General features: G+C 37.9%; 1 pseudogene; it reads right to left on the bottom strand.

Annotated features, from left to right (window-relative positions):
- Positions 1 to 539: 539 nt before the first annotated feature.
- LOC122814931 lies at positions 540 to 1070 on the bottom strand (annotated as a pseudogene).
- Between the last annotated feature and the right edge of the window lie 10586 nt (positions 1071 to 11656).

Genomic DNA, 11656 nt, shown 5'->3' with positions numbered 1-11656 from the left:
GCGTCCCTGCCCAAGCAGCTGACACACACACACACACACACACACACACACACACACACACTTTGAGATAAGAGTTATATAGAACTTCACAGACACTCCTGGGGAAGGCTGGCACAGGTTCTCTAGCTGTGCCCCTTTTACCCAGACTATCTTGTAGCACCACTTGCCACCACCCACTAATATTATCAGCTACTAAAAGGCCCTTATGAAAGGGTGCCCAATTATACTGTGCAAGATTATTATCCAAATGTTAAGTGCAGCTGAACAGTCAAGGCTTATTTGGAATGACTTTGTACAGTATCACTATATATATTCAATGTACTCTAGAGATTAAATTATCTCTACACAAAACAGCGACAATTGAAAGGTTTAATAATATTTAATAATAAATAATAAAAACACAAGACAATACTTCTTGCTACACAGTGCTAGTCAAGAGTTCAGAGATCACAGAGAAATACTTAAAATAATACAGTAGAAAAGTTCTGACATCAATACAGAAAAAAGACTAATCTAATCTTCCTAGTTCCTAGCTATATCTAAGAGCCTGTGAGTGCTAAAGTTCGATTGATTACAATGTCAATTTCTGTTGCTCCATCTTCCACAGCGATTTTGACTTCCTCCAACCTTGTCTTCAGTGGTGTCTGTCCTTCTGGAAATCCTGTAGCCACTGAGGCTACAGGGATATTACAACCAGCAGCCTTCAGTACCTTCACGGCATCAGAGACTCTGGATGGATAGACACAAACTGCACCAGTCGTAATGCCTGCATTATCCATCTTTAGGCTCTTCAGAAGATCCTTTCATGGATGCTTGAAGGACTGTCATCTCCTGAAAGAGTGGTGAGGTCAATGCATGTGACAGCCTTAATTAACCATGCAGCTTGAAAGTCTTTTTTTACAGTTCTTCGTGTCTGAATTTGCTCTGCTCATCTCAGAACTGCAGGTTGATTCACATGGGACAGCCATCCAAGATCAAGTGGTATTGCAGGATTTCTGGCTGCCATAACGCTTCGAAAAACTGAACAAATAATAATAATAAAATAAGCCAAGAACAAGTCTATAGCACAGTGCAGTGCCACATGTCTGTGCAGCTGGTAAGGAAGCCAAAGCAATAAAAGAAATTATACATGTAAATTCTAGCCATTAACTCTGGCCTGAATAGAATAGGCAAAATGCCTCCCTCTAGACATCTCGGCTCTGAGTTTTATATCAAAGAATTTCACAATGCTTGACTTATCAGCTTTCTTACAGCAGAGTGCACTGTTGTTGCATTTTTTGCAGTTCAACATCAAATACAGTCCTTTCAAATTTAAGGGAACAAGACTTTGGCTTATATTAATATTTACAAATGACAGAATTATCTACAAATTCTGTCTAGGTAGGCTGGCACCTTTCATTTATCTTCACATAGTTGTAGTTGCTAAGATCTAAATATGGATGATGGAAGTGTTGGTTTATCTGAATGGATGTTTAATGGAATTGGGATGACCTTGAATAAAGATAAGAGTTTCGGTGATGAGGTGAAAATTGGGGGATGCGTACTTTTCAATAAATTAAATGTCTTTACTAGGGATAACATTTTGGAAAAATGATGTAGTTATGATGCAATGGGAAGGTTTGATAAAGGAAAGAAATTCTGTATTAATGGGAAACATGGCATATACTGTATGTCAAATGTTTATATGATCCCAGAAAAATATAAAAAGGAAATTGTGCAATTGATACTTTCTTTCACAAGGGGTTCATGATTAAATCCATGTGAAAAGAGGTTTGCTGTATATGAGTGAAGATGAAGGAGGACTGGGGTTACTAAACTCAGTTGTTTATCCTGCTTCTTTAAACTTGTATAGAGTATTAAAGTGGGTAAAGAAAGAAAATGAGAAATTAATAGTGAAAAAGTTTAAATATAAGTACAAAGTGTTCTTGGAGAAGATAAGAATAAGAAAGAGAAAAAGAATATATGAATAAAAAAATTAAAAATTATCTTGAAGAAATTCTAGCATGGAGGATAAAAATTGATGACATAGAGAAAGATAAACAGATGTACTATAATAAGGTGATTAAACAATATTATGTAAATACATAGAAGAAGTTAACAAATTAAGTGATTAATGCCATTAAAATAAGGAAAATGGTGTATGAAGATGGTAGAATGTCAGGATTTCTCATGGGGACTGGTAATAAATATGTTATCAGTAAAGGGGAATATACCATATAAAAAGAAAGTTGAAACGCTGTTTATTTTGTGGAGAGGACGAGACAACAGAACATATTTTTTGAAATGTTAAAGAATGGTGAAACTCTAGAAAACATGTAAAGAAAACATTTAGAGAATATTAATCACATAAATGGTATGGATATGGATATGTTTATGTACAGATATAAGAAGAAAAGAATATGTGAGAAGGGTAAACAAATTAAAGGGTATTTGGAGAGAAAGATTAAATTAAATTTTGTTTAATGAGAAATGGATTTTGGCAGATATAGTGCAAAAATCAGATTATGGTTGTGGAAGAAGGAGTGGGGGGCAGTTATGGAAGAACAACAATGAGGATAATATAAGAAAAAAATATGTAAATATGTAGGGAATGTTTTTTATGTTGTGATCAATAAAGGACCCCTGCTCTTTTCAATGGGTGCCAGTGACTGAAGCAGATGGGACCTTAGTTTAACATCTCATCTGAGTGGCCAGATCAAAATAATAGACACCCTCATATTATTGCACGCCCAGTAGATGCCAGTTTTAAGGGTATTTGGGAAGAAAGTGAAAAGCAGATTTTATGTTGGGTAACCAAAGGTCTTTGAATTGCTGTATAACAAAAATGGCATCATGTAGGAAAAAATGCTGTACCTTAGCATCCTCCTTGGTTATACCATCATTAAATGAGACACCCCCCCAGAAAAGATAAATGTTAGATTAATCTAAATTCCTCATCCTTTTTCTTGGCTACCAAACCAATGGGAGAAACTGTCAAAATCTTAAAAGGTAGATTTTGTTAAGAATCAACTATTTTGCTTTTCACAATCTCTTTGGCTAACCAACCCTTCGCTGTGGTCTCCTTAACTTTTATTAACCATAAATTCTTGCGGGATGGGAATCTAATAAAAACATTGCACCTGACTGAAAAATCAAACTTGAAATCATGTATTAATTCAGCCCCATTGTGTTTCTTTGTATATTCTTTTAATAGTTCTGTTATGACATCTGTCTTTATAAGTGTGTGATTCCATTCTGGTTTATCTAAATCTCCAAAAGAAATAGGATTTATTGTAACCCCAAAAGGAAGGCTTATCCCACTCCAGTTGTATATCTGCAAAATTAACAACCTTGTCAGTTGTGTTATTCAAAGCTATGCTGCTTTTACCCTCTCTGAATCAACACTTAGAAGCAGAATGTTTACCCCTACAAATGGAACAAATGTGTGGAAATTTGCAAGATGGACAGGCACAATCAGCAGCAGTAAAAGTCCAATATGGTTTAATTCTAGGGCCTATTAGCTCTTCAGATTGTCTAATACTGGCCGTTGCCTTTGCAGTCATAATGCTTAGCCACGTATCCACATGCTACACTTCCCATTTTAACAGTCTATCCAATGCCTTAAGCTTTGTGAATTTTTGGTCATGCCATAGTTATGATAGGTCTTCCTTTACAAAATATGCCTTCTTCATAATAACAAACAAACAACAAGATTAGCAAATGCATTAGATATTATTTATTCTGTTTCTTGTTTTTGTAAAGTATACTGCTTTGTAAATGGAAGTTCACATTTTTGAGCGCTTGCAAAGAAATATTCCCTCTTATGTAGTTTCTTAACCCAATACTTGCATTAGGATTATTTCTAATACTGTTTGTTTACATCTACTCCTTGTCTGTTTGTGTCTTTCGTCTTTTCCTGGTTAGGGGTCGCCACAGCGGAACTCCGGTCCGCTAATGATTGGCAGTTGATTTTTACGTACCGGCTTGCCAGGCCTGACGCACAACCTTCAACGAAGGCACGCCCATTCATGCATGTCTCCACGCAGAAGACGCTCTAGCTGAGAATTGAACTGGACAGCATTTTACTGTGAGGCGACAACGCTACCGCAGCACCACCACCGCGGGACTACATCTACTCCTTGTCTACATGTTGAAATTGATCTCTGGACCAGTTTACTTACCCAGTTAAATGATTTCTAAATAAATTAATTAATTAGCTCTTCAGATCAATTAATTAATTTAATACCTACACAGATAAATGTACATAGACAGATACATGCATTTTCTGTTAGAGTATCCCACAGTTCACTGTCCACAAAAGAGAAGGTATACAAAAAGAAGACAATAGTGGAACTCTGAAAAATAGAAATCAGTTATTTTAAAATCTGTAGTAGAAAAAAGTAATGATAAAGATTTCAGGGAAAGGTTGGAAGTATTTAATTTTATATCAGCAATCACCATCACCATCATCAAACTCCTCTTTTTTCTTTTTTGCATTTTCTACATAGGGTCAGTGTGTCAAATCAGCTGTCACCATACCTCTCAGTTTAGTGCTTCTCTCTCCCACCTTCCTTGACAGTCATTTCTGACTGTTGCAGGTCTTCTCTCATACAATCCATCCATATCTTTGCTGGGTGTCCTCTTTTCCTCTTGCCTTCTTCCTCTCTGTCCCAAAAATTTTTTTATAGTAGCAAAGTTTGCTTAATTAACTGATCATACAAAGTAAAAAATGTCACAAACTAGCAAAACTTATAGCAATACATTTCCAAATTCATCGATTAAGGTACAAAGCTAAAAAACTTGAACATATAAGCTTAACTGTTTTTAATGATACACACAAGCTGAATAGTTGTAGGCTACTGTTTGACTTACAAATGCAGTTATTTTTAAAACATTATGGCTACACGAGAAAACTCTTTCAGATATATAACAAAATTTCATATTCACCATATGCAGCTCTTTTAGAACATTGGTTTAAAAAATTGAGCAAGAAATGCAAATTAAATTCTATATCTAAAAACCAAAAAAAAAAATGATACCTATTTGGGAAAGCAAACCGCACCCTTTATTGAAGCAAGTAAATTGTTATTACTTTCATCCATAAACAAGAACTTTTTCAGCCCAAAGTGATAAAGGGACCATCATGTTGTAAATAAAAATACCAATCCAATTTACTTAACAAAGAGATTCTTATGAAATACAAAGATAAAAATGCAAACAACAAAAAAAGACTAAACATAATGAACAAACCAATCAGTTTAGACCAGAAAGAAATACTGATGGATAGGATCATAAAACAGGCACGCACACACACACACACACACACACACACACACACACACACACACACACACACACACACACACACACACACACACACACAGGAAAACTAGCGTTTGTTGGTGCCTACTTGGTTGATGCTCAGAACATGATCACTGAAAAGTTGCTGGCATCATATCACTGTTAGAGAAGAGTGAGAAGGTGATTGTTGCACTTTTTATCATACTCCCACTTGTCTGGTTTTATGTAGTCTTGGAGTTAGTATATAAATTTGTGTATATACATATTACCCTTCACATCAGAGGTATAGGGGCTTGTCCCCCTAAAAATGAAAATGCTTTTGTGTTTTGCAACCTTGGGAATGTCATTGTTTTGGGCAGGGATCTCTCAAGGTTTTACTGGGGTTCTAGGGTTGAACAAGTGAATGTTGATTAAACAAAATCCAATTATGTGTAATAAAGTTCCCACACACATAAAAGAAAAAAAAAATCACAAAAAAATGACCTATTAGAAAACACTCAACAGTCAAGCAGACCAGTGGGGATATGGGCCTACCACTGCCAAGGAGAAAATAAGACTCATCCAATGGCAGAAGGACCAATAGACTGGTACAATGCAAACAATGATAACCAGTCAAAGAGGCTCATGTGAATCAGATGCATGAAATTCTGAAACAGAAAACAAAGATCAAGTTAGAAGAAACAGATATAACTTAACTATCAACAAAAGCAACAAAGCCCTAGAGCTATGGGAATGGAAAACAAACTGGACAATGGTGATTGGGGAGAGGGAAAGAAGAATACCCATCACTGATTTTCACTGCACTGCGATAATACTGCAGTGGAGTGAAAATTAAAATTCGGAAACAAAGTAATCAACGCATGAATCCAGACAGCTAATAATATTGAGAAAAGAAGACCTTAACCAAATGGTGAGTGTGCCTGGACTGAAAGTGGTGAAGGGGGTATGAAAAACATGGAGAAGGCCTAGACTACAGGATGGGGTGACAATACTAGGAATGTTGCCTCCTGAAATGTGAGTGCACTGCTCGAATGCAGAGAGAGCTGAATTTGGAAATGGAAATCTTAACTACCATCCAGCACAGGACAGAAACAGAAGGTCCTAACACTGGGCAGCCACTCAGCAAAAGACAAAGAGATGAAGAGAGTAGGAGCCAAGGGGGAGTAAACAGGTGTTGGATGCAGGTGGCTTGGCTAAAAGATGAAATGAAGTTAGAAATATTACTGAGAGCACTAATGTTTTACTCTAAAGCTTCTATGAAAACTTTAACCTTCAACAAAACAGCATTATCACAAGAGATCAGGCCCAGGATGACTTAAAAACAAATATATGTATATAAATGAAAAAAAGGAAAATGAACACAGACAAAAACAGAAAGAAAAACTAAAAAGGGGTTAAGGTAGTAGGGAGATTCTGACTGGTAGAGATTTTACCTAAAAGCTGATTAGAAGGGACTGCAAAAATGGGAGAATGAAAAGTCTTCATACAGAAGAGTGGGAGGGGAGTCACTGATGGAAACATCAATGGATAACATAGAAGCCTGTGGCATATGGACCCCTCTGTTCAAGCAGTGCTGATGATAGTATAAATGCTTACTAATGGGAGTGACAACCAATTATGACTAATAAACACTCATACAACAATGTGGTAATCCAAAAGAAGGACAAACAAACTGACCAATCAGACACAATTTTCTCACTTGGCTAGCCAATGTGAAAATAACCAGTAGGATAGCCCCAGTCATATGTCCACAGCTTATTGAAGGGACTAATGTGAATCTTCACAACATAGCACTGCATGGGGACTCAAGGCAGATGGACCTGGATAGATGGTGAATAGATGTTGCTGGATGAGCCAGTGTGAACCAAGAGCCTAAAGCTTGAAGGAAAAGACATACTGGGAAGTAGGATATAAAGTAAAGGGCCCAAGTAGCTGAAGCAGGAAGGAAATATACAAGAAACAGACTGTGCTAGCTTTGAGACACCCTGGCAATTCTCCATATTAAAGGAGAATGCAACAGGAACTCAGAGGAGACAAAATCTGGGGGGGGGTCTGAAAAGAAATGAGTATGAACCATAATAAAAAAAAAAAAAACATAAAAATGCACCCCATAAGGGTATTAGAAGGTAAAACAAACCATAGGCTGGAGAGTATATACTAAGATCAGAACTCCAAATAAAAAATAAAAAGAAAAGAAACTCCAAGCGATTGCATGAGCATCAAGACTGCAAACCATCTTTGCCCAAAAAACGTTGAAATCACCCTAAACATAATGACAATAATCACTGGTCATAAAAAAATGTTGGCATGATTAATGATGAGAAACAAAAACAGGGCACGTTAGAAAGATGAGGACGTCAGCTGAGGAGGCATGCAAGAAGAGACAACATTTGCAATAGAGTGAGACAGAAACAACAACATTAAAACCATACAGCTGGGGTCATTATCAAGAAGCGAAGGTCTAGCGCAGTGTGGACAGCTGTTAGGAGCTGACATGTAGTAAGGGATGGAGTAAGAAAATTTCAACCAAGAGAAATAACCAACATGAAATGCAGACATTTATTGTGAAAGAAAAGATGTTTATTATCAAAAAGCATTTACTGGTAACAACACCTAGCAATGAACCAGAGATGGCCACATGTTCTTTGTGCTTTTCTAATAGAAGTAAAATCTTAAGTGGATCAAAAAAGAGGAGGCTAAGCAAAGAACCCAGACACAGACCTCATGTCAACTAAGGCTAAGAAACACACAGCATTGCAGATTATCAAGCCAGGATGACCAAGAAGCATTTTCAATGAATGAGAAGTGGTCTCCTAACCAAAACACAAAGAGATCCAAGCTGAGCAATGTAAGTGATGATGGCCAGAGAGGAAAAAAGGAGCAAAGAAACCTAAGAAAATATTACATTTAATCCTAAACTGAGGGCTGTAACTAAGGACAATCACTTTACAAAGAAGCACCTCAAGAAAGAAAGAAATAATAGGCTCATAGACTAGCTGCCGCTACAGGTCATTTTAAGCGTAGCCAGTTTTCCTTCAAAGGTGAGAATTAAACACTTTGTTGTGTTTGCAAGATAACCACTTTAACCATTATGCCAACCTCCCAACCCTCTATAATTCAGGACAGGAGTGTTACTAACTGAAAGAAGCAAGGGCAAGGTAACATAGAACAACAAAATAAAACTAGATAGCATGAAGACAGTAAAGTAAAACAGAAATGACAAACAACATGGATATGATTGGCAGCAAAAATGTCACATCAACAGTTACACTAAAAAACTAAAATGCTTTCTTGAACAGAGAACAGACAAACTTTTACCATTTAATGCTTTCATTCTTTAATTTAAAACAAGAACTTCTTCAAAGAAAAAAATAGTTAATTGATTCAGCCTTAAATAATCAAAACGCAAACATGCAACATTCAGATGACCACCACATCATAAAAATACAACTAAATCACAATAAGTAAGTCATTAAATAAAACAATACAATTTAAAAACAAAATCTGTAGAAATCAAATTCATAATAAATAAGTATAACTTATTACATGTTAAATAACCATGTTAAAATTCTAAATTAAATGATAAACGTGATATATTTTTGGTAAAGCAGAAATGAATGGTATACTGGAATAATGAAATGAAACAGCTAAATGTCCTGCAGATAATTAAAAAAAATAAAACAAAAATGACAGGCCCCCGGATTCATGAAGCTCGGCGCAAGGCCGGTGTAAGGCCTGCGCCGGCCGTGCAGTGTATAAATGGTGTAGTAGCACCATATGCATATTAATGAAGATGCGCCGCTACCACATCCACGTGCATAGGACACGTGTGTGAGTGCATGGGGCATTACTAAGCTGTGCCCGGAGGCGTGTCAATGTCGGCTGGCGATGAGCAACCTAAACTGCTGAATATTATAGCCTGCCTGCAATAGTAATTGCACCTATCAGTGTCCGTGGATAATGAAATGTATGCAAAGCATGCAAGACAGTTCACGGCCACACAAAATGGAGAACCAAACAGAAATGCACGCAACATAATATAAGTTTCCGTCCATGGAACAAATGATATTTAAAATCGTGTGTCCGTAATGTACTGCACTGTCAGAAGTTATACCCAGTGGAAGTAAAGCGCATCATGTCAGCGCGCCGCCAATACACACGTCTAGCCCCATGGGTATGGTCACCAGCAGTCCCACAGTGGTAGTGATAGTACACAGCAGGGCAGTTGTGGCTATATAACAACCGTAAAGAAACCTGACAGTCCAAATTGTATACCAAACACACACAGACATATGTATATTAAAATGTGCTATACACATGAACAGGAACGTAACCATCACATACACATAGGATGCTATATGCGGAACCGGGATATCCAAAAGTAGAACCCATGCATGCAAATGCAATACGCAACAACCCCAGTATAGCACATAACCCGCACCCATGTCCGAATGTCCACCAAATCCAGCTACCAGCCTTGCGCATCCGTACACCTGCACATAGCGAGTATTCCCCATATGTAGTAGGAAGTATCGTCTTAGGCAGTGTCCGGATTGCAAATATGTATCCCACGATTGTAAATATCCCATCACAGGTACGTAAATCCAAATGCCCGCGCGTTAATGTTATGGCAAAATGTGTGTACATCCCGTGTGGGATAAGTAACCTGTTGAAACCTCAGAGTTGTTTACACGCCACGGTGTCCATTACTGTACACATCTGGACAAAACATGTATGTGTAGTCACGGTACTGTTCAGTTTCTACACAGACATGCAATTCATACTACGCAGGATGGAACAGCTGTCCACCATGCAGGTCACCCCACTAGGGTTGCCACCTGTTCAGATGGCCAAGGTGGGACATCCCTTGTAGAAATGTGGGAATTTGCAGGATAAAACATACCCCCGGCCAGTGCAAAGGACAGAATTACATGTATGCCAAGATAAAAGCTTATGCCATAGCATTTGAATAGCTTATGCTATTCCAAATAATAGTTATGTGTACCAGATACAAAATACCTGTATCATGCAACTAGTACAGAAAATAAGAAATATATTATTGTCTTAAAATCACAGGACATTTGCCATGTCTTAGGTGTCATCGCAGGACACAACTGTCCAAAGTGGGACCTCCCCTCGCAAAGAGGAACAAGTGGTAACCCTACTCCCCACTGAATTATCGACAGTATATATTCAACTCAATCACATACCGACACCACCTATCAACCTATTACAGCAACAAAACCTGGACAAAGCCTAAAAGGATGGGTGGACAAATAGGGACAGATGTAATTACTGCTCTTACAAGCTTCGAAAGTTCACTGAATAATAGTATGTACATTAGCAGGAAATGCTGTGAAGGATGTGGGGTAGTCCACAGTATTACAGAGGTCTGTATATATATACTGTAACAAACCGTCACATATGTTGACTGTACTACTGCATACCCGTAGTTAATTCATAGTTACGTCATGTGCAAAATAATAACCCTCGTAAGAATGAATACAGGAAATAGTCAAATGTGAATGGGAACACCACTCACCGTGGATTATGTGTCGTAACCACCCCCACCCATATTATGTATTGCCAACATCATAAGCTGCTGACAGGTGCCCAAACACCTGTGTCTGTAAACAGATTAAATGTTTAAAATGGACAATCCCTGTCCATGTGCTTTGTCTGACATTTGAACACGGTCAGGGCAGTTCCGTTCACCAGTCGGACAAGCCTAAACCCAGATCACCACATGAACACCCTGACAATTAAAGACCTGTATGTGTCAGGAATATAAGCCTTTGGGTTCTGAATATCCCTGCAGTGATGAAATATGCAGCTTGGGTCCAGAGCAGTAGGGAATAGGGAATGTGTAACATGTAGTACCGCATTTTTCCCAGCAGGAGAATGGATGCCTGTGGTGAGGCATATGTTAATGTAGCTATGTACTATGGGTATGCATATAAATGAGTCAGAACACCAAACGTATACTGGTTACAGCATCCGGCCAATGTGAATGCAGTCTCGGTTGAACAACGACTACAGCACATATAATGTGAAAGTGTAACGAATGCATCTGTGCTGTACAGACAGTTAAATATGTAAAGGTGAGCGTGTGTTTACAAACGTCCGTTAAACGGATTACAGATAATTACTGGTACTGTCACAAGTAATAAAGCCCACGTAAGCACAAAGACTTAGTAAACATATGTAACCCACAATAAGGATATGTATGCGGCGTAACACACAATAAGGAAATGCAAGTGCGCCTGTGCGTGTGTGATCCGCTCACAGCATAGTAAATGAATGCTGTTTCCCCCACGTTAGTTATACATGGCTCAAACCCGTTAACCTTATAAAGTATGAAACCGGACTAAGCCAT

This window comes from Protopterus annectens, chromosome 11.part0 (assembly GCF_019279795.1).
Source record: "Protopterus annectens isolate FY-2018-M chromosome 11.part0, PAN1.0, whole genome shotgun sequence".
Taxonomy (NCBI): Eukaryota; Metazoa; Chordata; order Ceratodontiformes; family Protopteridae; genus Protopterus; species Protopterus annectens.
This window is presented reverse-complemented; position numbering and strand designations above follow the sequence as displayed.